A 25,315-nucleotide genomic window follows, 5' to 3' on the forward strand; every position below is an offset into this window, starting at 1 on the left:
CCCGCAAGATATATCAATGATTTTAATGCGATTACTCCAATTTTTAGAAAGCAGTTTTTGCATGAAATAATTATTTAAAAATGGTCGCATTAAATGAGCTCAAATTAACAGCTTATCATAATTGGAGGAGAAATCCTTAATGTGGAAGCTTGTTTCTTTAAAATTTGAAATTGGTATGTACCAAACAAAATGAAAAGGATAATGCAAAAGTGAAAAAAAATTACATGAATTTTTCATCTTCAACACGTCTGAATTTGTATGAATATTTAAAGGTAGAACTACAATATACTAAAATTTGTTTAAGATTTACATACCCAAAAATTAATGTATTTGGTTGCTTTTTGCATGCACACTACTAGATGCATCAAAATTTATCGGAAAGTGTAAATAAACAATTCTGAAATTCTGAAATCATGCTACCCATTGGTAAATGAGTTATGTAAAATAAGAAAGAATGGATAAAATATTCAACAACCCAACACCTTGATAAACTACTGAAAATAGAGGGCCTGCCAGATATATAGTAATTCTAATAAAAAAAAAAAGTTGAACATACCGTCCAAAATACCGAAAATTGCACTTCAAGTAAACTGCTCTATCTGATAATTAAATTGACACCAACAACAATGGAATTTCTGACTCTTCAAATTAACGTTGCCGAGCTCCCTGAACACCTGGTGTTCACATAGGAACAGAGATAGCTATATATATAAAAAAATAAACTGCAACCACTATAACAGGAGGCTGCCTGATCTAAAGTTGTAATCACTGGAAGACCTATATCAAATTAGCTTTCACAACGAGAAATTGCACATCGTTACTACAACAAGGCAGGCAATTACAGATTGCTCAAATGAATGAAAGGTATTTTAATCTCTTAACCTTTGAGAGGGTCTATTACAGAAAAGTGACGGTGCTCAACACTGGAGGATTACATCAGCTACCAAAGATACTGCACCGGCATAACTTACATGACAATTTCTTACAACTGAAATTTTGTGATACACAAGTAAGAAATGCTGCCAAATTTTTTCGACGCAATCAAGTTTTCTGCACAGCGAATAAATGATGTATGAAACTTTCAGCACAGACCATGAAACTCTTACCCTCGGCCCATGAAACTCAGCCACGGTCCAGTGGTGCCCGAGTTGTTGGTACCTATAGCGGTGCCAGAAGTCCGATTACGGCTAACTTTAACCTTAAATAAAATAAAGACTGTTGACGCAAGAGTGTTGCAATTTGATGTGTTTGATGATTAGAGGGTGAATGATCAACATAACATTATGCAGCCCTCTAGCCTCAATAGTTTTTAAGATCTGAGAGCGGACAGAAAAAGTGCGAACGGACAGACAAAACCGTCACAATCGTTTTCTGTAACCCCAAACTACAATACAAGGGTAAACGGAAAGGAAGAGTGGTAGTTTCACACGGAATTTCTATGTTCTGGAATATCTGTTCTTCTGGGAAGCCGAATGCCAAATGAGTTTGCTACCCGGCGGTCACGCCCTCAGGTGGTACTTCGGTTTTTGAAAATACTAAACAACACACCTATGGGCAGAGCAGATACATTTCGAGGGACTTAACGTTACATCACTTTCAAGTAGTTTTCCTGCTGATTTAAAATGTGGCAGATATCGTTCCTCTCCAGGAATTCCCTTCACCAAATCATAACTGCAATTACCATTTCCTTGTAACAGTCCCCAATACACTAATAATTAATTTGTACTTTAAAGTAATGAATCTTTCCTAGTGACCCCCCAGGGGTTTTCGGGTGTACTTATCTAGGACTAATATCTCTTGTAGGTCATTATTTTTATGAATATTTACAGTCGTTTGTTTTCTACGGTCATCCCCAACGGGTTTGTACTAAACACGCCGCCATGGTGGATATATATACCGGGTTAAGACCCTTGAGGTCACTATCTAGGAAAGATCCAAAGTAAACTTGTATTACATCAGGACAAATCACCTAAACTTCACATAAAAGTCTGATATTCGAGCAAAAAGATAATTTCATGAAATTATGTAAGTTCTTCACAATAATAGGCATTTATTTGGTAGCTACATAGCAGTATACCTTCGTGGCGATACTCTAAGAGAGCGGGTACTCGTCACGGTCACATGCCTCGCAAGCACACAATGCGAAAGGGATCAGGATTTACACAGCATATTAATCACTGTGATGAAAAATACGCATTCCACCTGAGTGCATAGAGGTATGCAAACCAATTTGGGAAAATGGAGCATTTGTGACCATGGATTAATAATCACGGCATTTGAGATTAATTCTCTCTCTCTCTCTCTCTCTCTCTCTCTCTCTCTCTCTCTCTCTCTCTCTCTCTCTCTCTCTCCTGACAGAGGCACATAAAAGATATGTCTGTTAAAAGCGATTCCGTGCAACAGGGGCACTGTAAACAATAACTCTCATTATACGATGGGGAAGACTCACTCACGGGGTGACATTTTCGCATAACATTTTTCAGCGAAATTTTTCCTCGTCTTGGTTGCTTCTTTCTTTTTTCTTTTCATTTGTAAATCTCCATCGAGTCTGTTGCATTCCTTTATGACCGTTGTAATTGTCTTTCATTTAGTACCTCGTTAAAGAAAATCACTGAGCCTTGAGATGCGAAACCATTCAAAACTGCACAAATTCAGGTTAGATGTGTTATTAAATGCTCAACTTTTAAGGAGTTTTGCAAAGTCATATTGAAGGTTACTGTCAATGTATTTAAATCAAGTATTTCTGTCAAGGAAAACCGAAATATTCATGTATTTTCCGAGATGCATTAAAAATTTAAAAGATCCACTTCATTTGAGTGATAAATACTCTACTTTTTAGGAGTTTTAGAAAGTCAGACTGGAAGTTAATGTCATTTTATTTAAACCAAATACTTCAGTCAACGAAAATCGAAGTATTCACGTATTTTAGGAGGAATGGGCCCTTGATACAAGCCGTGACATCCACTGAACGATAAGGATTCCGCATGCTACTCAAATGAGTTCCAAAGGAAAATTCAGTAGAATCTTCAATCTTGTTGGATTTTCCTTTCGAACTCAGTTGAGTGCTATACGGAATCCTTATCGTTCAGTAGATGTCATGGCTATTATGAAGGTGTCATTCCGCCTATCATACGAGAATACTTCAGTTTTCCCCGAATGAAATATTCGGTTTAAATAAAATGGCATTAACTTTCAATCTGACTTTGTAAAACTCCTTAAAAGTAGAGTACTTAATCACTCAAATGAAGTGGATTTGTTAGATCTTTAATGCATCTCGGAAAACGTAGAGTCTGCTACCTCCTTACTGGAATACGGGAAATACATCGGCTACCTCCTTGCTGGAATACGGGAAATACATTGAGTTTATCAAATACATTATACAGAAAAAGCCTCACGTGAACGAATCCCCAACATCAAAACCAACGAGTCAATACACAAAATTAACACGATGCGAATCAAGAAATGCGTTACGAGATGGAAGGGGCATGAAGGACACGGCAAAGATGTTTAAATCATCAAATGTTTGGCGCACAACTCATCTTCCTAAGTGATACCAACTTCATCTCCACCTTGCGCTATTCACCAAAGTTGATGGCGCCATCCATCAACAGTGACAGCGCCATCCTCTAATCTCTTGACTCGATAGTGCCCACGGCGATGTAGTCTGGAGTTGCTTTTAATGAAGTCAAACATACCAAAAAACGTCGCGCGCTCTCGCTCTCACTCTCTCTCTCTCTTTCGAAGGACGTACAAGAAAAGGAAAGAAAAAAAACATACAAACCTGGATATTAAATGGAGTCGCCTAAACAGCCAGGGGAAGGGCTTCGAAGCGGCCTAATTTTTACTAATTACCAAATGAACCCATAGAGAGAGAGAGAGAGAGAGAGAGAGAGAGAGAGAGAGAGAGAGAGAGACTAATACTAAGTATACAACTAAACTTTGCTGAGGTTATCGCTATAAAAATTCTTAACTCAGCGTGCATTTTTATTGTTATTGCTCGTGGTATTCTTGCCATTATCATATCTATATTCACATTTATTCGTCTCAGAATTTTGTCCTTGAATAAATTCGACAAATGCAAAGTTATGGCCTCGAAACTGGATACACAATAGAATCCTGGCGGGGGAACAAAAAGGTCTCTCTATCTGTGTTCCATTTTCGCCATACTGTGTAAACACCGGTCCAGTAAAAACCCCCGAATTGATTTTCAAACGTAAAGTCAAAATATGTCAAGATGATAAAAAGAACTGTAAATATTATGATTGAGTTAACTGTAATAAGTAGTAATTCTGATTTCTTCTGTGTATTTTGATCTTCAATAACTAAAGTTTCGAAACACCATCGGGCTGTGATAGGAAGGAATATGTGATTTAGGTATAAAGCCAAGCACCGGGACCCATATGAAGAGAATGAATGAAAATGGGAATGATATAAGAAATGAGTTTACAATAAACCTTCTGAAAGTCAGAGTTGAAAAAGGTAAAATCCAGGAGACAGGAATAAAAGTTTAACAGCAACACCTACGTCACTGCATCACTCTCCCAACGAGATAATTTATAGAAAAAAACCACAAGGATGGAAAAATGACGGATTTTAATCCATGAATTTACTCATGAAAAATTTTTAAGATCAAAATACCAAATTTGCTGAAAACTCCCATTTTAAGTGGCTCTTTTCTAAGACTGGGCATCCATACATTCTAGGTAAAAGTTAAGTTACCATTAATATTTCCGTAAAACTAAATTTTTCTCCACTTTTTGTTCTTACTCTTATCCTGTTCTGGATTTTGATGCTAAAAAAAGGTGTCAATTTTGAAGATATGACTTCAAAATTGATAGGAACATGGTGGCGAACGAAAATTCCAAAGCGTCACTGCCCCCTTCACGGAAACTTACGTTTTAAAAGTGACATTTCCTCTCCAGTCCATGAAAAACACTAGATAGGTTACCTGAAAATTTTTGGCATTCCATAAGTTTCACTTGGCTGTGAAATGATGAATGCGTAATAAATAAATAAATAAAGAAAAGGTGAGCCAAAGATGATGGATGATACGTTGGCGGCTTTATGTTATATCTTCATGTCCCCTGTAGTTTAATTACTATATAATATATAGTAATTAAACTACATATATAGTATATATGAACATTTTACCAACTACAAACAGATATTTAATTTCTTTTCTGTGAGTTGACCTTGAATAACTTGACCTCGAATACCTTGAAAAACTTCGAAGATGTTTGGTGACAAAAATTCCACTGTCTATGTCTATACTTTAAGCTCCTTATCAGAAAAAAAATCAGTGGTCCAGAAAAGCTAAAATATGAAATCCTCTATAATATTTTGTCATTGTACTTAAGAATCCATTTGTTGCGTACCCTAGCAAAGAATTTACGTTATCCGTAATGTGTAAGCACTCTTATGGAAAAAAAAGAGAAAAGCTAACCAGGTTCCCAAAGAGCAGAATGCACATGGAAACAACAGTATACAAAGGAAGGATGAGATATGTCTAAATGGAAATAAGGAAACTAAAAATTAAGAATAAAATAAATAGGAATTGATGAATAAGCAATAATTGGTTTTCTTTAAATTTGCAAACTCCAGTTTCATACCACTGCAATGAAGGCTAACACTTTTTGAAATTTTACAGACAAGGGTAATACGGTGCCACCTCAACGCTTGCATACGGGTAGAGAACACTGATTCTAAACGTTATTCAAGTACTTTTCTGTCCGTCCTCAGGTCTTAAAAACTACTGAGGCGAGAGGGCTGTAAATTGGTATGTTGATCATCCACCCTCCAATCATCAAACATTCCAAATTGCAGCCCTCTACCCTCAGCAGTTTTTATTTTATTTAAGGTTGAACTGAACCATGGTCGTGGGTCTGGCACCGATATAGGTGCCAACAGCAAAGGCCACCAGAGGGTCGTGGCTGAAAGTATCATGGGTCGTTGCTGAGTTTCATACAGCATTATACGTTGTACAGAAAGCTTGATTGCGCCGAAGAAACTTAGACGCATTTTTTACTTTTTTTTTATTTTATTTTATTTTTATTATTATTATTATTTTTTTTTGCTTTAAGCTTAGATCTTTAACCGTGACTGGCAGAAGCTCAAGGGATGCAAATCAAATGCATCTGCCAATCAGAAGCACAATATCAATGTCAGTGATGTCGGCAGTGGATATTTACCGTCAGATCCCCTAGAAAAAATTTTAATGTCAGAAAATCAGAGCTTCCTGATAAAATAAATCTTATAAGATAAGACAACAGGAAGTATTTAAACGACAGTTTATATAATCATTGCCACTGGTAGGAAACAGGAAACATCCATTGAGATCAATTTGATCTCAACGACAAAGACGCCGACTGACATCATGACGGGAGAACAATATTAACACAAAAAAAAAAGATTATTTCAATTCCATATATGAATATCATAATAGAGAAATCTTTCAAAACACTGACCGTTTCCCGACACCATCGAATGTAGTGTACTTCAGAGTACTACGAAAAAGAAAAAAAAAAGAAAAAAAAAGAAAGTCTAGCGTTGAAGGGAACACCGAGGACTACGGTTGCCCACAGAATCATTAAGAGCAGCGCTGCCAGTGTACAGAGAACCATCGGCTAATCAATAAATTATTGGTTTTGCTACAGCTAGAGCCAGAAAACTAATTTTTTTTCTAGCTTTAAAGGAGAACTAGGCAAGTGGGTAAAATAATAACTAACTGTACTATGTATATAAATACGGCCGAAAAAAAATTACAAGGAGAAAAAGAGATAGTAAAGGCAAAACAAAAAGACATAGCAAAAGTCTGAACAAAGAGAAGTGAAAAATAAGGAAAACATGTATTACGAAATGGAAAAAGGGAAAAAATAAATAAAATCCTTGATAAATGTTGAGAGAAATGTGAAAGGAAAAAAAAAAAAAAGGCTCGCGGTTAAATGAAAAAACCAATATTCCGAGCCGAGGAGAAAATCAAGTATAATGCTTTTCCAGATACATTATGGGACCGACATTACCTCTGAACAGCAGAATGGGTGACGGTGTAACAATGCCTAACCCTACGTGGAGGGACATAACAACGTTACTCCGGCTTTCCAGGGCTTTTGTTTGTGCGTGAATGTATGTGTGTATGTATGTATGTATGTGTACACAAACAAACAAACGCACACACATATATTTATATGTGTGTTTGTGTACACATACATACATTCACTTATATTTGTGAATGTAAGTATGTATGTATGTATGTATGTATGCGTACACAAACAAACAAACGCACACACATATATTTATGTGTGTGTTTGTGTACACATACATACATTCACTTACATTTGTGTTTGTATGTGTGTACATATACAGGTATATACATACATACATACATACATACATACATACATACTATATATATATATATATATATATATATTTTATACTATAATACTATATATATATATATATTATATATATATATATATCTATATATATATATATTAGTATTTATATATATTATATATATATAGATATATATTATTTTTAATAATAAAAATTAAATTTAATATATAAAAATAAATTAACTATGAATCTTAACAGCTTTCACAGAATAAAAGATACACATATATATACATCTACAAAGAGAGAGAGAGAGAGAGAGAGAGAGAGAGAGAGAGAGAGAGAGAGACTATAAAAGGGAATGGTAAAACAGTTCAAATAAAAACCAAGACGCACACTCACACTGAAGTGTGGGAAGCGTGAAGGTGGGAAAAGTGTGGGGGAAAGCGATGTCGAAAGGACCAACACGGCCCTTCTGGGAAAATTAGAGACTTTGGTCAACGATCAACAAAAGGTGAAGAAACAGACCCAAACACGAGCCAAGTGAAAGAAAAGCACATTTGTGTGCAAGTCAAATTGGCTGCAAGAGAAATGCTGGCTGATTTCGCTGGAACAAATGACCTGAGAGAGAGAGAGAGAGAGAGAGAGAGAGAGAGAGAGAGAGAGAACTCGAAGAATGTAATAATGCTGAATAATAAGACACTCCAACTCCAGCGTCAACATCCTCCGTGAGCGAAAAATAGTAAAGAAATAAGAAAATATGTCCAAACAATATCCGAACATTCCACCCTCCCGTAAAATTCGCTACATTTAAAAGTGTTGTCCAGAATTGCTTCTGTAATTAAAGAAAGCGGTATTTTTCAGACTGTATCCAAGGTGCTGGTCAATTACAACACGAGGAACAAAATCTATGATGTATAATTTTATCTGGAAGAGGACACTTTCGATCACTGTCACATTCTTAAGTGTTATAGCTGCTTTGGTGAGAGAGAGAGAGAGAGAGAGAGAGAGAGAGAGAGAGAGAGAGAATTTAATAAATGTACCCACTGTAACAAGCGAACACGCAACGGATTACTGTCACATACCGCAAAAAAAAAAAAAATCGTTCCAAAAAAGAATAACATCTTGAGAGATGACATCTTTTCTTCGGAATTCGTCATGGTCTGATGACTATCGCAGATTGGAAAATAAAGTAAATAAATAATATGAATTTTTTTAAAAACATTTTGACAGTAAAATCAATGGAACCCGTAGACGTTGAATGGATAGAAATGCAACATGAAAAGTTCATGATGCTTGGTGTCTAGACCTATTGCAGTTGTTTTTTAATAGCAGTTTGACTTGTATAAGAACAGGACGAAAAGAGAGTCAGTAGATAAGATAAGATATAAAGGATTTAGGCCAAGGGCCAAGAGCTGAAATGGAAAGCTGACAGTAAGGAGGTATGAAAGGTGTAACAGGAGGAAAACCTCGCAATTGCACTATGACTAAATAGTTAGGGAGAGGGTGGAAAGGAAGAAGGAAGAAAGAGGATATGAACAGAGGTACAGTAAAAGGAATGAAAAGGGTTGCAGCCAGGGGCCGAAGGGACGCTGCAAAGAACCTAAGTAATGCCTACAGTGCGCCAAATGAGATACAATGACGGCGTTACCCCTACGGGGAGGAGAGTTAGTGGTTTGGTAAATAAATTCGGTTAAAAAAAACAACGACGTGTTATGCCTCCGTGGCTTTTTGAATATGGATAAAATGACAAGAGACGATATGGCAAGGAGAAGCAGCATTAAATGCTTTGTCAATGACGCGTCAAATACCTAAGATCTGCGAGTTATATACTCCTCCAATGTCGATCGGTGATAACGAAGAGAAGTTGCAGAGACTGGCGACTGTCTATAAAGAGCGTAAGAGAAGAAAACAGGAATTGATTACAGCAGGATCAATGTTGTGAAAACAAACGAAAAAGAGCAAGAGGAGTCACAATGATAATATGATGGTGGGAAGGTGGAGGGGGTCATTCATAAGGGGATTGAAAGTCATTTTTTGGAAGAGGAGAATCATGAGGTAGGCACAGCATGGAAGGTCACAGGAGGTTTGCAAAAGTTTTGAAAGAGACGAAGAGAGCCTAGGGAGTTAAAGTTGGAATGTGTGATGATGATGGTAGTGACAATTTTTCTGTTATGGCAACCAGACTGAAGATATTGAGACGATCTGACTGCGATGTTGGAAGGAACACACAAACTGGAAGATGTCGTCTAGAAAATTGAGCATGAGTTGAGAAGTTAAGTATATCTTAGTTTAACCAGACCACAGAGCTAATTAACAGCTCTCCTAGGGCTGACCCGAAGGACTAGATATTTTATATATGGCTAGGAACCAATTGGTTACCTAGCAATGGGACCTATGGCTTATTGTGGGATCCGAACCACATTATATCAAGAAATTAATTTCTAATCATCAGAAACAAATTCCTCTGATCCTACGTTGGCAGAGCAGGGAATCGAACTCGGGACTACCGAATTGGTGGGTAGCACGTAAAGCACTCGTCCAACGATGGACCTATATTTAAAATTAATCAGAATCTGACGAAGTGGTTTGATTAATTGGTGAATTTATGGCAACAGTATAATCAATAATATGACAAACTCGGAGATCTTGAACGGGAGAACTTGTACACTTACACTGTGTTGTAAATAGAGGGAGGAGCTTAACACATAAAAAAAGACAAACGCAACATAGGAGGGAGGAGTCATGCTGTCTGTGAACGTGAGGCTTTAGACTTTATTCTTTCTTCCTCATCTTGAAAGGAAAGGCTAACTGAGCCTGAGGAAGCATAACAACATGACAACCTCAACAACAACTGGCATATGCTTAGCTAGCGAGTTTAAAACTGCTGCCATCATTGCCTTTAAAGTAATGGTCGACGATATTACTCGAAAACATCGGCCGCATAATGCAGTGAATATCAACACCTTGATGAAAAGAAAGCTGTAAGAAACTCAAGTTAATCGTGAGTCTGAAATCGCACGAAGTCATTAAATTGAAGAAAAAAAAATTCCGTCACCTAAACACTGCAAGAATGACATTTTCACGATTACCAAATCTAGACTGACATTAGTTTTAATAGACACAATCAATCAATCAATATATATATAAGAGAAGGGAGGCTGACTCCAAAGAATTGCTAGATAAACCATGTTCTCTTTTTGTCTTGCTTCCTTTTTACACAGACTTCTTTAAAAACCTGAACAAAAAAACATAATATAGTTAAGTCAACATATGTTGAATGAAACACCATTCCTGCCAATATTTCATGCAGTAGATGCAATTGCAACAACTCAGATGAGACAATTCCGTCATCAAATAAACTGTGCTGCTAATATTCCAACATCATTATAAAGATTTTTCTAATTGCTGAGCTGTTTCAAAAACTATGGGTCACTATGGAGAGAGAGAGAGAGAGAAATCCGGAAAATCAAAATTTCAAATCAACGGTATGATAAAACAACTTGAGTCAATAATAACAACTTGTGCAAGAGCTTCAAAAGTTATCTGAAAGACATGCTGATGAATATCAACGCTACGAGTTCATATATCTCTTCGAGCACCACAGACGTGCCAGGAGAGGTAAACAGACAGCTGATTTTTAGTTTTCTGTAAAGGAAACTATTATGCCGACTGTGTCTGTCCGTCCGCACTTTTTCCGTCTACATTTTTCTGCCCACCCTCAGATCTTAAAAACTAATGAGGCTAGAGGGCTGCAAATTGGTATGTTGATCATCCACTCTCCAATCATCGAACATACCAAATTGCAGCCCTTTACCCTCAGTAGTTTTTAAGATCTGGGGGCGGACCGGAAAGTGGGGACGGACAGACAATGCTGAAGTTAGCCATAATCGTGCTTCTGGCTACGATATACAAAAGGCCACCACCGGGACGTGATTACAGTTTCATGGGCCGCGGCTCATACAGCATTATACCGAGACCACCGAAAGAAAGATACATCTATTTTCGGTGGCCTTAATTATAAGCTGTAGCAGCAGCTGTACAGAAAACTCGATTGCGCCAAGAAACTACCGCCCCTTTTTAACTTATATTTTTAACTTGTTATATTTACAAAGCCCTGACACAACCTTGATAAGAAACCCTCTGATTACTCTTGGTATGCACTTCCTAGAACTAGGCGAAGCTGAGTGCACGCCCAAGCACATCTGTATATACAGGCATCTGTCGCCCGGGGGTTTCAAGGCTCCTTGCAACGTTGCTTCCAAAATGTACTTTAGTTGAGTGAAATGTCTATTATTTCATGTCATAAGGATATGACATCAGTTACAAATTGGAAAAACATCTACTCAGTCTAAATGTACAAATACTGGACTAACATTTAGAAGTTACGGGTAACGTATGCGTATATCATCCTAGCCTCATTTCCTAGCATTTGTCAAGTATAGTGTAGAGAAAAACGTATAAGCCAACAAAAATAAAAGGGCGTTTACGCATAAATAATATTATGCGCGATCTTGTTGTCATACTGTGTTATACAGTATGTCTCTCTGTCGTCGCAAATTGTTTCTTCATTTCTCCACCTACGACTTATCATCGTGTTCAAAAAGCTGCTCATTGAACAATACCGGATGTATCAAAGCCTCTTTGTGATTTACCAGTTTTTAAACAAAGCCATGAAAACAGTCACACAAAAGTAAATTCGCTCATTATCATGAATCAATACAACGTTGAATCAAAATAAGACGAAAATTTCCTACAAGTCTGAAAGCAAATTCAGGAGATTTGGTTTGAAGCTTCCAATACAAAGGCTATTGAACTCATAACGCGTGTGGAATGAATGAGCATATACGTAATCATGAGTAAAATCAACTCTTACGGTTTAGCAAAATGAAATATAGTTTCCCAAGTACAGTGGATAAATATTAGCAACCTGCATCTTAGGCACTGAAACTTACACCAATGAAAATGTAGCAATTGCATGAAACTCCGAATGGAGATTACTATTTCAAATACGAGGCAGTGAAGAATTATGCTTAACAAAGCAAAGAATGAATGGCTAGGCCGGAGCATGATTACATACCATTGAGAAGAATGAGCACTTCCGCAACTCTAACAATGAATGAATAATCAAACTGGGCAAGCAAAAGTAATAATCCAATATAGCCAATTAAAACTAGTGATCATTTCTATCCTGTTTTTAAGACAAATGACGACATGAACCTCTGCTGTTAGCAAAGTATGACGTATTACCATAAGGTAAAAGAACATAAAACAATGGTTTGGAAAATGTAGGATTGTACATTCCCTGTTACAAAAAAAAGGAAAAAAAAAAAAAAAAAAAAATCATAAAGTTTTTTATAAGGAAGTCACTGGGAAAAAAATAATAATTATTATTATTACATTTTCCCAGTGACTTCCTTATCTTTTAATCTAGGAGGATTAAAAAACTTTATGATTCCTTTTTCAAAGGAGATTTATTGACTTTAGTATTCGTGTGTGTGTGTGACTGTGTATGTGGGTGTGTGTGTGTGTGTTTTTTTTTTGTTTTTTGTAACAGGTAATGTACAATCCTACATTTTCCGAACCATTGTTTTATGTTCTTCTACCTTATGGTACTACGTCATACTTGGCTAAACAGCAGAGGTTCATGTCGTCATTCGTCATTAAAAACAGGATAGACATGATCACTAGTTTTAACTGGCTATATTGGATTATTACTTTTGCTTGCCCACTTTGATTATTCATTCATTGTTAGAGTTACGGAAGTGCTCATTCTTCTCAATGGTATGTAATCATGCTCCGGCCTAGGTTTCCATGTAGGATTATTTTCATTTGTGTGTACTGCCGTATGTACGTATTGATAAAGGCCTTTTTCTTTTATCTTCACTTTGGTCTTACCTATTCTGTTCGAATTGTGCCTAGAAACGACGATGGTCTAAATTGTAATTTGTTAGCCCCCAACTGCGAAATGACAATGGTGACTTTTATTTTTCTTACCTTTTTAATTTCCGGAGACAACAGCTTCCACTATCAACTTTTGAGTGGACGATAAAGAAAAAAAGGACATTTTAACTTTCAGTTTTTTTTTTTCCACGGTAGGGTTCAGTGGCTTTTTTTTATTCTTTATTTTTTTTCTTTTGCGTCCTACGATGTATTTTATATGAGTTACTGTTTAACGAATATGCAGATTGTTTTTTTATTTTCCTTTCAAGAGGATACTTTTGATTTTTTTTTTTTTTTTTTTTTTTTTGCAAATTTCTTCATGTGTAAAAGTTTTTTTTTCCCAGGTTGGTGTTAAACTTGACTCTTAGTGAGCAGTGATTCCGCACAGTCTAATTTAGTCGAGCAGGGTTTTTGCAGTTTAATTTTATCTTGCACGTTTCTTTTTTATTTCAAGTTGAGATTTTATCTTTTCCCAGAGGGATTTAATCATTAAACTGCAAAAACTCTGCTCAACCAAATTAAACTGAGAGAAATCACTGCTCACTAAGAATCAAGTATTAACACCAACCTGGGGAAAAAAAAAACTTTTACACATGGAGAAATTTGCGAAAAAAATAAGTAACATCTTGAAAGGAAAATTACAATCTGCATATTCGTTAAGCAGTAACTCATATAAAATACATCGTAGGACGCACAAGAAAAAAAAATAAAGAATAAAAAAAAGCCACTGAACCCTACCGTGGAAAAAAAAACTGAAAGTTAAAATGTCTCTTTTTCTTTATCGTCCACTCAAAAGTTGATAGTGGAAGCTGTTGTCTCCGGAAATTAAAAAGGTAAGAAAAATAAAAGTCACCATTGTCATTTCGCAGTTGGGGGCTAACAAATTACAATTTAGACCATCGTCGTTTCTAGGCACAATTCGAACAGAATAGGCAAGACCAAAGTGAAAATAAAAAAAGGGCCTTTGTCAATAAGATACGGGAATACACACAAATGAAAATAATCCTACATGGAAACCTAACCGACATGGAAAAAATGTGATTTTTTAAAATTACACCAAGTATTTAATAGCGAAAAACACTTCGGTTAGCACTACCTAATTATTGTTAGAACAAACCCGAAACTTGAGAAAGGTAAGAAGAACGAATAAAAAATATGATAACCTTCAGAAGACATTGTTATAACATGGAATTATTGCCAAAATCAACGATAGAAATTAAAGCTCGGCCACTCGAATAAAAAAAAACATTATGCGAAAATATATAGCTACGTGACAGTACTGCCCTTTGGTGAAACTGAAATCTGTGGATCCACTGATTCTTATAAGAATTCTGTGAATGCGACACCGGACGAGCAGCTGAGCACTGCAACATTAAGAAAATGAACAAACTACAAGCACAGACCTCCATGTTTCTTGCAAGTGATTTTCATAGCTAAAAGGCCATGTCTCCTATAACTAAACGTTTGAGAAACAATTGCAAATAATAAGAGTTGACACACAGAGCTGCAGAATTTGTATGTTTATGTATGGTTTTCACGACCATACAATTTTGCAATTTCGGTTTAAAACCTCTCTCTCTCTCTCTCTCTCTCGCCTCTCTCTCTCTCTCTCTCTCTCCACCTCGAACGATTCTTGACAAACAACTCGAATAACATCGTATCGCGACAATAACTCGCAAGACCCCTCCGTTCCAGATATATCAGCGCTGGAGGACTTCAGCTCACCAAAAGCGAAGCGGAAGAACTGGGTAAGTTGCAACGCGAGGTGAGGCGCCGGAAACAAGGATGATAAACAAGTTATAAACAAGTTTAATTGACGCATGTTTATCCCCAACCTGCTCAAATAAATCCCCAATGGCACAAACCAAGTAGGGAAAAGGGAAAAGGAAAGGGGGGTAGGGGGTCGGGAGTCAGTATACCTCATATGGTACACTGTAGGCATTACTATGGGTACTTCCAGAGTTCCTTCGGTCCCTGTCTGCACCTTTTGGTTTACTGTAAAGGAAAGCTATTTGAGACAGCTATTTGTCCGTCCGCACTTTTACTGTCCGCCCTCAGATCTTTAAAAACTACTAAGGCTAGAGGGCTGCAAATTGGTACGTTGATCCTCCACCCTCCAATCACCAAATATACCAAATTGCAGCCATCTAGTCTGTGTAGTTTTTATTTTATTTAAGGCTAAAGTTAGCCATAACCGTGTGTCTGGCACCATAGCCGTGCCAACTACACAGGAAACCACCGGGCGGTTACTTCAAGTTTCATAGGCAGCGACTGAGAGTTTCATACAGCATTATACACTGTACAGAAAACTCAATTTCTTCGGCGTATATTATACTTAAGTCTTTGGCACTATCCCCACTTCCGCTTTCTATCTATAATCTTGCTGTCCATCCTCTCTAACTATTACCTCTTAGTGCAAGTGGGCTTTTCTCCAAGTTCCACTTTTAGATCTTTGTACTTCGTTTCCTTTACTTTCTGGATCTCTGTCGTCCAATTCTCTCTTTCTTCGCCGTCTTAAACGACGAATGACCGAATCGCCCTAGTACCAGGCCTGACAGCGTGCATTTCATAAAATGAAATCAACCAATCCCGCAGACCTAAACTTGCAAGCAAGAATGCGTTCGATAAAATCATTCGGAAACCACCTGAGCCGAGCATGCGTCAGCACTTTAGGAACATAACCCAATGACGTGTGACGCTGCCTATTATAACGTTACAAGAAATTCCATCGTCAATAGCCGATCCACAGGAACCTCGTTATCCGTAACAACTCCCTACTTACATAAACCTCATTGGATCGGAATAAAACTTTTTCTCTAAACACTGGAAGATTTACTCAAATTAACGCGAATGAGATACTTTTCGAAAGATACTACGGCATTCCATAAGAGCATCGCATTTTATGCAAATAAAACTAAGTTGCACATCCTTATTTCATAACCACCAAATTAATGCTGAGCCGGGCATAACAGAAGAAATACAAGAAATAGAAGACTCGAATCAATGGCTCACTTATCACACCCCTTACAGAAATATCTGAGCGCATATTGGTATTACACTTTTCAATAATTCAACTCCGGGTCAACATAAAGCAGACGACCCAACAGCATTCTTTGACCGGGGATCACAACTTGCTGACACTACCAAACATCACATTGAAAAACAAGTTAAAAATGCGACAAATTTTCTTCGGCCCAATCGAGTTTTCTGTAAAGCGTATGATGAAACTCTCAGCACCCGTAGCGGTGCCAACTGCACGATTATGGTTTACTTAACATTAAATAAAATAAAAACTACTGAGGCTAGAGGCCTGCAATATGCTATGTTTGATGACTAGAGGGTGGATGATCAACATACCAATTTGCAGCCCTCTAGCCTCAGTAGTTTTTAAGATCTGATGGCGGACGGAAAGACAAAAAGCCCTCACACGGGACCGGACCACTTTCTAGGAGGGTTACTGAACACCTCTTACCATAAAATATTATAGGAATTTAAAAATGCTCTGCTGTGAATCCTCAACATATAATGACAGGGCAGGACTCTTCCACACTGCACACTGCAAACATGGTCCCATTCTGAAGACCAATTGCAAGAGATGCTCTGAAAATCATAATGATCTTCCTATCAATATGACGTCAGATCGATGATTTTTTGAGAAAATTACAAGAAATGCAGGTGTAATTTATCATTATTATCACTATTAGTGGTGAGGGAAAATAACAAGTAAAATGGGGTCCTGAGGAAAGCAGATGAGTTGGAAGACCCAGACAGACCTTCCAGGATGAGAACAGAGACGGGAGGCTGGAGACGAGTGGAAATTTGTAAAAGTGAAAACACGCGAAAGACGCGCAAGGCCTAATTTTACAGCTTCCCGGCGCTTTAGACAACGAAGATGAGTATTATTAAACATGAGCACAAAGATGAAAGAAGCTACAAATCTGATCAACTTCCTAAGCAAGCGTCCTCAGAGAGGAATGTTCATCCCTACCAAGAGCGAAAGAGCGCAGACAAGTACCAAATTAGACATATAAAAATACATGAATCGTTGCAACTGTACTGACAATTATAGCCTTTCATACACTTAGGGGCATCAACATCCTTTACTCTGGTAAAAAGACCCTTCTACAGTTTTGAGATACCAGAAATAAAAGACCTCAGACGCTGGGCATTGCAACATTGTGGAACCACAGACTAACATGTAAACTGACGCAATACAAATTGACTACACAATAGTGATTCGAAAGGTGCTCGTACCTAAGATGACAGAGTAAGGCTCCTATCAAACTTGGTATGTACCTTTTAAAGATGACACACTGGATATCTCCCTCTCCCCGTCCAACATACCATCAGAGATAAATGGTAAAAATAGTGTACATAAATGGATATCTCTCCGTCCAACATACCGTCAAATATAGGGTAAAAGTAGTGTATACGTAAATGAACCCCCAAATGTTACCATCAAGGAAAAGACCCCAACCCTCAGACTGAGGAGGGCCTATGTTTGGGCAAATTGGCTGAAAGGCTTAATAGCACCTCCATGTAGCGCGACATTATCGAGCAGTCACAAATCTGTGTCTACGTGTCACCTTGATGTCTTAACACAGACTGCACTCAAAGTTCGATTCGATCTTGGGATGAGAATTGTTCCAAGGGTCGGAAATAATACCAGGAATGGAGAGGCTCGTCCGGTTAACCGATCTGAACGATTTCTCTCTCTCTCTCTCTCTCTCTCTCTCTCTCTCTCTCTCTCTCTCTGGGGGAATATTGCAATTCCAAAGTGTTACAAACAAAGAGCTGAAAGGTAAAGGCTAAACTGTGCTACCTGTGCAAATAGGCTTTGATTTTTATACACAACAGTGCTAATACTTGTGCACAAAGTTATCATTCCAACCCAGTGCGTGATTCCACATACGAGTATCCGAACTAGGAATGATAGATACTTCAATCTATACGCAAAATTGCAGAGTTCACACAACACTACAATTCCATAAATTATTCCATGCTTTATCATCGCAGCTGCAATAGAATAATATTGCCGTTCTAATGCGATTCGAGGCCCTACTGCCTGATACGGGGTTATTCTGGTATTTTGCAAAGAAGTGTTGCGCTGACAACGGAACGAAATCATATTTTCTCATTCCGAAATTCATCCACTTGTCTATTCATTTATCTCTTTACCTAGAGCAAGCTATAAGTAAGTCATTCGGTTATCTTCCCGTTCGTCATTCATTTAACAACTTGATGAATATTCAATCAAACTGAACAGGCGAGTATAAAAAAAGAAATCAGTTTATTTGAACAAGTTTTCCTAATCTCTTTGATTTATACAGGGCGCACTAAAAGTTTGCCGTCTACTTTGCCCAAAGAAAAGAACAAACAGATAGACTTCTGGTGTGTCGACTCAGTTGCTGAGATTTGCTTCGATTTTAAGAGACCCAAAGGTCAAAAGGGGGTGGGAGAGGATGGGAAATGTGCTAGGATGCTTCCATTTTGCATGTGTCAGGCGAGAGGAATTCCGACCATAAATCGGCACCCCACCTCTCTCTCTCTCTCTCTCTCTCTCTCTCTCTCTCTCTCTTCTCTCTCATACCTGGAAATGTAGAATTTGCGCATAATTCAGTAAATTATATCTAGCGAGAGTAAATTATCAATAGGTTCCAAATTGCATGCCGGATGTTCGTTTGGAAATACAACGTTCCAGCGCTAAATAAAGTCAGCATCAACATTAACAAAGCAGACGAATAGAAGGAGAAGTGCGAGTATCTATGAAAACAAAAACGTGACCTTAAGTATTTGAATTATCTACGGGAAAAGTAACAAAATTAAGTTAGCATGAGAAGAGACTTTCTGAAGGCTTCAAAGAACGTTGAATTCTTCAGTTACCTTGACGATTCATGGTTCAGGTACTTAGTTTCCAAGTGAGAGGCTTCCCTTTAAAGGCGCGCCTCGTAGGCACAGTCAAAGAGCAAATATCTACTGTCATGGCAAGGCACTTCGCTTTCATATGAATACTTTACGACGTTGATCTCTCTCTCTCTCTCTCTCTCTCTCTCTCTCTCTCTCTCTCTCTCTCTCCGTGGGAGGGCTTCTACGAGATAATTCCCAGGTATTAAGGGTGAAAATTCTCTATAGTTACCACGACATATTTTAAGAGCAGTAAATATATGTCTTAACCATCAACCTCATTCACAACAAAGCTTATGAAGGAGTCATTTGCCATGAAATTCAATTTTTTTTTATCATCAATATTATTATATACTATTAGTATTTCTATTATTGCAAGTCACGCCCCAACACTATTTGGACAAACAGAATAGAGATGTATCGGATATGCGTATTCGCATCCGCATCCGCATCCACACTAACAATTTCTTCCCATCCGCATCTGCATTAGCACTGCAAGCAACATCCGCATCAGCAGTATCCGCAGTTTGAGAATGCCGATACGCAGATATCACCCTGCTCAGTGTTCAATAGTTCATACTCATACATTATAGCTAAAAGTAGATTTTTTTTGTGTGTGCTAAATTTGGCTTTTTTGTTTTATTATACAGAATACATGATATACAATTACACATTTCATATAGTATATATTTTACAGTTAACTCTGCTATAACATATTAGTTTTATAGCATATTTGTTTTAAAGCATATTTGTTTTAGCAATTTCATGTCATCTCCAGCAGTTGTAATCATAAAGGCTGGGTACAGCAGTTTTTAGGAAACTCTCACTCTCTCTCTCTCTCTCTCTCTCTCTCTCTCTCTCTCTCTCTCTCTCTCTCTAATACGAAGAATGGCTTTGAGTTTTGTTACCCTAATCATGCAATGAGCATGAAATAATCTTGTGCCAAGACAATTAAAACGTTCGTGCATCACTGTTCCTCTTTGTACGTTCATATGAAAGTATACACACACATACATACATAAGGATCGCTTATCAAATATTATGTGGTAACACCTAATTTTGAATTATGTAGCTAAAAATCGTCTTTAACAATTAAATATATCTAAATACTTTAGATTTACAAGGTATACACATCCACATCCGCATCTGCGAGGGTATGGCATCAAATATTCGCATCTGCATATCTAAAAGACTGATAGCAGTATCCACATTCGCATCCGCGAGGATATGGTCATCAAATATCCGCATTCATAAATCTAAAAGACTGATATCGGCATCCACATTTGGATCCGCGAGGATATGGTCATCAAATATATGCATCTGCATCCGCATCCGCATCCATAAATCTAAACGACTGATATCGGTATCACCACATTCGCATCCGCAAGGATATGGTCATCAAATATCCGCATCTGCATCTGCATCCACAAATTTCAAAGACTGATATCTGCATCCACATTCGCATCCGTATCCGCACCTTAAAAAAAAAATTGACATCCGCATCCGCAAATCCCATCTTTAGACATCCGATACATCTCTAAAACAGAATACCAGATCTTGGGCTCCATTACGGAAAGCATTCCGGTAAGGAAAAAAGGAATAGAGAAATTATGTATAAACCTATTCAAGAAATAACAAAGAAAAACAAACTGGATAAGTTAAACTGGGAAATGAGAATCATTTGAAATTGTCAAAGATTTTTTTTTTCATCAGTATAACTTCTAAGAATAAAGACCTTCATTTACTAAAAAAAAAAAAAACATTTTTTGCTCCACTGTCTGAACTTCTAAAACATAAAGACCTTAATTTCCAAAAGCAAAGAAATTGTTCATCAGCCTAGCTTCTAAACATAAAGACCTTAATTTCACAAACATAAAAAAATAAATAAAAAATCTCCTCCGGCTAAACTTCTATACATAAAGACCTTATATTCCCTAAAAAAAAAACAAAATAAATAAATAATAAAATCAGTCTCAACTTCTAACTTCAATTTCCTTAAAAAAAAAAAATCACCAGTCTGAAAATCTACACATCAAAGACCTCAATTTCCTAAAAGAAGAAAAAACATCTGTCTACCCTCTAAACATCAGTCTCAACTTTTAAACATAAAGACCTCAATTTCCTAAAAATAAATAAGTAAATAAATAAAGTAAATAAATAAATATATAAATAAAATTATCATTGTGAACATCTGCACATACAAACCTAAATTTCATTTAAATTACGTAATTACTAAATACATTAAGTACGTGGTTGATGAACCGCCAGCGTTCGCGGGCAATGCAAGGTCCAAATGGACCTAGGCAGCCTACTACAATCCACTGAATTCTTTCCCTTTTGGGTTTCGGGAGCATCTCTCGCTCACAGCCTGACTGACCTTCGTCCGTTCCGCACTACTTCAGACAGACAAAAGATGATGCGAGCGGATGTGGGATGGAGGAGGAACCCTCTCGCAAACACTCCATAATGTATTTGCACGCCAGTTGCATGCATGGCGAAGTCCGAAAATATAAATCTATGTTGCAGACTGTGTGTGTGTGTACAAAGGATTATTCACCACAAAGGGAATAAAAAAAACAACAAAGCGAATCATTAATCATGATAAAATTATCTTAACCGTTTAGCATATTATTATAATACAAAATCACGCAAAAGAACACGCGAGAGTCGTAAAAGTAGTAACTTAAAAGACTGATAAAAAAATAAGGAAAAAATTCGTAACATTTTTAACAATGAATTAAGAGTTTCGGCCATGTCCCAGAGATACCCCACAAGTGCCACTGCCTGGCAACTATTATAATCCTTACCATCCATGGCAGTGAACTTGTTATATTCCATATCAGATTTTCAGTGCCAAGACCAATCGTGTCTTTTTAAAACACAACACCACGGTAATAATGAAAACGAGACATCAAATGAAAATCGTGTATTCAACTAGGATTATACTTTAATTAGCATGAGATCCTTTATCAAAAATTGCATATTTAAAAGACTGAAATTGTTGGTTTAACAAACGAAAATCTGCAACGAATTAACATAATTCTTCAAATGAACAGAAAATAACAGAGGTCAACAAAGATGCAAAATGGCTTGCTGTCCAACCCCTTATATTTCCTAGGTGTAAACTATAGTAGTACCAATCTAAGGTGAGGGTTTGGGCGTGTCTAAAAAGCGAAAACACGCGTTGCCATATCTTAAAGTTCTTCGTAGAGGCGGCCAAAGTCAAAGCTCTGTATTTCTTACTAATCACCCAAGGGAAACATTACCCTTAGGTCTTAACCTCTGTCCTGTACAGATTATCCTCCTTTCAGAGTCTGGTGAAAGGGGAATGCCCACTCTAATTGTCTTAGAAAGGTTCGCTGGTATAAATTTATTTATTTTTTCTTTATTCAGATAGTGTGTATTGGCATTAAAACTTCAGATATGAAACAGTTCTTTTATTCTTCAATTAACTTATTAACAACCTACACGAGAGAAAACTAAAGGGAAATCATGGATATGATAAATTTCATACATTAACTTATTTTCTTTTCTTTATTTTAGAAACATTCGAGTAATAAATACCGTATATCTAATAAATAAGAATAATAATGATACACTATTTAACCTCGTGATGCATGCATTGACAATGGTTTTCAAAGAGAACAGTACAGAACAGCGTAAAAAGACGAGAGAGAGAGGGATGCTTAAGAAGACTCCTCATCAGAAGATTCCTCATCAGAAGAGTCAAGACTTACAATAAATGAATCAATATATTTATCAATCAAGATATCTTTTGCTGCACTTTCCACTTGCAATTGCTCGGCATGTCTTACGGCCTTTTCCCAATTTTCAGGGTGTCACAGTATCCAGAGCTTCTTTAGTTAGTTCCGATAGGTTTGCCATCTTAAAAACGTTTCGTTTCGCTATGAAACTTTTCACTTGGCCCCAAATTTTCTCAATTTATGAAGTAAAAGTTCAGATAACAGACATATTTTAAGCATTTAATCACACACAAACACACACGTGTTTGAGCGCCAACTAATTTTACATCCGCTAATCCTTACCTTCACCATAAAAGAAAGACCCCAGCTTATAAGATTTGACCATTCTTAAGAGATTAACGAAGGGTATATTCTTCTTGATTGACAGATACAGATTTCGATACTTGACCTGAGAATCGAGATTGTAGATGTGGCAACAGTCTGCCACGTTTCTCAAATATGATATTGAAAAACTTAAGATGTTGATCATTAACACTGTATACGTAAAAAGCATGTTTTAGCAAAATATTTCAGAGTAATTCTCTTCAGTTTTGGCATATAACAACGACCTATATTCCATAAAATTTTCCTTAGAATGGAAGTTTGGCAACGCACGTAAATGACTTTCCGACCCAACAAAACCCTCACCATAGATTGGTACTACTATAGCGAATAATAGGCACTACTTTAAATTAAATAAAACTACAACAAACAATATTACATTCATATCGCACTACGTATATAAAAAACAAATGAATATATATATATATATATATATATATATATATATATATATATATATATATATATATATATATATATAAATGGGTCCGTCTAAGACCGAAAGAAAAGGATGTATTTTAAAAGAAAATGGATATATTCCGGTTTCCTCTTTGATCATCCCGTGAAGTCAAATCTCTCTCACTCGTCTTCATCCCATTCCATCCGAAATGGAAATTTTAAGCTCACAAAATATTCATGGAAATGTGGCAAAAAAGCGATCGAAGCCACGGTTGGAGAATCGAACATTTACCATAATCTCTGAAGGAAATCAATTTGGGATCTGTCTGCCAGGCAAATTTGTCCGAATGCGTCCGAGTGTTTTGGAATCGCTGAATACATTAGATGTCATTATCAAAGCGAAATTTGATAAACTGCCTGACGCACGCCGAGAGATCCCACGCACCGAGCCTCTGAAAAACACGTCCATTGACCTCAGGCGATGAAAGAAAACGAAAAGACGAACGAAATGATTTCGAAGTGAAAATCCTGACAAGACGAAATGAGGGAAACACGGTCTAGAACCACCGTGGAGGGAGGAACGCAGAAGTGAGAAGACGAAGGAAGGGTCACAGGTGAATGAAAAAAAAATGAATGAGCCTCATATGATTTAGATAAACTCATGATTCATCTCATACCTTGAATACTAACGCATTCGATATTAACAAACTAATATTACTCCACAAATAAAAGGTAGCATGACTAATCTTCGTATTACTGATGTGATTTTGCAGGGGAGTACATTGGCTCCAGTAAAAGAAGCCAGATCTCCTACTAAAATAAAGAAGAAGACGAAGAAGAAGAAGAAGAAGAAGAAGACGAAGAAGAAGAAGAAGAAAGCAAGAGAAGCAAGAAAATGACAACAACGACGACTGATGAAGATGGCGGTGGTGATGGTGGTCGTGGTGAAGAGGGCGAGGTCGACCAACGGACTCCGCCCGCGAAAAAAGAAAAAAAAAATCATCATTATAACTCGCCCACTCCCCACCTCACTAATCCCTTCTCCTCTCAACATTCCTCAGCTGGGGATGATGGCCTCCTCACACAAGAGCACTTCCCTTCTTTCCTCCTAAGCTCTTCCTCCTGCCTCGCTACCTTCTTTTCCTTTCGTATATCTAACAGCAGGAGGAGGTTCTCTTTCTGTCACAATCTATATATATATATATATATATATATATATATATATATATATATATATATATATATATATATATATATATATATATATATTATAAATCGTTCGTCGCTCTATGAGGAGAACAATACTTATTTCAAACATTTAATAATGAAGATAACCACAGACTCGCTTACATACGATCTGACAATTGTCGCGGTATTTTACAAAATACAAACGCCACTCCGTCTCATAACTGTATCATAATCTTCGATATCAAGAGACAGAAAGAGGTACAATTCACATAACCACCAAGAGCAAATGCGCAAACAACGAACAACGACCATTTCACAGTTTGAAAGGAAACAATCTACTTTCCTACCTTGCATTACCGGTATAAGAAAAAAGGCCCATAAATAAAGAGAGACGGCGACAAATACAATCAAACCAGCGTCTCTGCCATAGACTGCATACAAATACCAACCAATAAGTAACCCCT

The sequence above is a fragment of the Macrobrachium nipponense genome, chromosome 27 (genome assembly GCF_015104395.2).
Source record: "Macrobrachium nipponense isolate FS-2020 chromosome 27, ASM1510439v2, whole genome shotgun sequence".
NCBI lineage: Eukaryota > Metazoa > Arthropoda > Malacostraca > Decapoda > Palaemonidae > Macrobrachium > Macrobrachium nipponense.